A 2,438-nucleotide genomic window follows, 5' to 3' on the forward strand; every position below is an offset into this window, starting at 1 on the left:
CAAACTAATGGTTCCACAAGACGTTCACAAGCAACCGTCCTGTCTCTCTCGTTCTTCTTAACGTCTTGTTTAACGCTCAAAACTTTCCTAATCACCACAATCATTCAAGAAAAAACTAAAGTGGCATCTGAGGGCACAAGCAGTTCAACGCAATAGAAAAACAGAACGGGTGCTCGATTGCTCGTGAATCGTGCTGCTTTCTCGTCTTTGAAGCCACATTAATAATTAATCGGGAGCTTAGCACTTATTCTCCGTTGATTAGGTACATAATCATAGATCAAGCTCAGTGTGGATTCCAATGTCACGTAATAAAGGTGACCAGAAGTGGCACATGCGTCACAACATGCTGCAGAACGCAATTCTATGCCTTCGTACCGTCATGCTCGTTTAATACGAACGTTTGTAGCTTTGCGCCGAGGCGGTGTCGTACCCAATGAAGTAACTGAGGGGCGACTATTGCTAGTTGAAAACTTTGTAGATTGGACTACAGAAACAACATTAAAGACCAATAATTATTTAATTTTTCCGTTCGTTAGTAACGCCCTTCGTTATGCATTCTTCTGTTCTCTGGGAGCAGGTCACGTGCGTTTTGTCGCATGAATTAACATAAATTGTTGTTTCTATTTTACAACAGTCACTTAACGGTGTATTCTACAAACACATCACCTGCATTAAACTTCGTGCCAGCACAATGTATAATCCTCAATTACGTCACACAAAAAACGGGTTTCACGCACAGAATTTCCTAATGCTTCGTTAGATATTCAACCGTTAAATATAAAAATAGCACCACCGTGAACGGGATTATATCCGTGACCAAATTTCACTGCAAAAAGCGCTCGAATAACTGCACCTTGCAGGCATGCAATATACATTGCATGAGGTTTTAGATGTGTGGTGACATCATTAGTTCAGGTTACATTGTTTTTGTAGAATTAGCTTTTTAGTCACGTTTACTATGCTTTTTATTGTTAATATTTCATCTCATCGGTCATTTAGTGATGGCCATTTCATTTCCACATCTTTAATGAGAGTTATGAATAGTTGATATCTAAGCATTTTTTTAAGATATAAGACTGGTTTTTATCAAAGGACCTACCCTAGAACGAGTTCCGGGAAGGGGGGAGTCTTATAATTTATAAGACTGAACAGTCTTATTATTTGAAAAATAAAATTTTCGGCTTTACAAGCCGGAACGTCAATACGACAACAAGGCACGCCATCGTGGGAGGTTTTAAATATTAGGAACCATAGGTTGGCCAAATAAATGGAGCCCATATAGACTCACTCAGTAAATGTTCTTTTATCTTAGGACTCAATATAGGGCCCAGCCTATTGCCGGAATTTGGGTCACATATAGGTGACCAAAACATTTTTCTCTGCAAAACATTTTCGTAATAGACTGCTTTCAATAGAGTAAATCAGCCCGACATTTTTCGAATACACCTGAGACGGTCACCAAAATGCCTTGGACGTTTGGCGTGGAATGACCGATCAAACTTTACGTCAATACCTATCACTTTTCGTATCCACTGTTTCTTTCTAAGTTCGTGTTCTTTCTTTCTTGACATTCAACTTCACAGTAAATTAACAAATCCGCATCATATTGGTTCCATAGAAGAAAATAGCTTGTGGTATACGCATCTCAAATCAAACTTGGCCGTGCACTTAAGCCCAATCTCACTGTTTTGTATCGATCATTTCAGCGTTCTCATTGCACTTACGGTATGGCCACGTGGTTGCAACGTAAAGAAGATGGTACGTGGGTTGCTCAAGACGACACTTTTTATTGAGTGAACATGGGCATAGGAAAGTGCAAAGTACTAGAAATTCGTGCTTTACACAGATAGCGGTAATCAGAGCATTGGTCGTTGGTAATATGATCTGCGCGAAGGTACGTCGCCATTTATACACGTAGCATCCATATCGTAGGTGTCTCAAGCTTATCAGAAGATTCTAAATTAATCTAGAGTTTTCACAGACAGCCAAGCGTCCTTTGCGCAAGGCAATTTATTAATATGTGGTGTTTAACGTTTCAAAACCACAACATGATTATGAGAGATGCCGTATAATGAATGACTCCAGAAATTTTGACAACCTGGAGTTTTTACATGCACCCAAATCGAAGCACATGGACCTACAGCATTTTCGCCTCTATCGAAAACAAAGCAGCCGCAGGTGGGACTTGATCCCGCGACCTGCGGGTCAGCAGGCGAGTACCTTAGCTACTGAACCACTACGGCAGTGCCTTTGCGCAAGACAATGACATAAAAATACAAGCGAGCGTGGCAGTATAATAATGTGCGATAAAATTTCAGAAGATGCAACATGTTTCACTGTGGATGCCGTTTTCATACAGAACCGTCAGAGGGTGGCCACGCGTTGCAAGGTGAATTGACGTCTTTGAATATTTTGAGTAGGCTAAATTTCTACCTAAA

General features: G+C 40.4%; 1 non-coding gene across 1 annotated transcript; it reads left to right on the top strand.

The window, feature by feature from the left end:
• Positions 1–404: 404 nt before the first annotated feature.
• On the top strand, positions 405–541 carry LOC119181946 (U4 spliceosomal RNA). The gene has a single exon (XR_005111234.1). It is a non-coding gene; the product is annotated as a U4 spliceosomal RNA (small nuclear RNA).
• Positions 542–2,438: the final 1,897 nt, after the last annotated feature.

Source organism: Rhipicephalus microplus, unplaced genomic scaffold (assembly GCF_043290135.1).
Source record: "Rhipicephalus microplus isolate Deutch F79 unplaced genomic scaffold, USDA_Rmic scaffold_14, whole genome shotgun sequence".
NCBI lineage: Eukaryota > Metazoa > Arthropoda > Arachnida > Ixodida > Ixodidae > Rhipicephalus > Rhipicephalus microplus.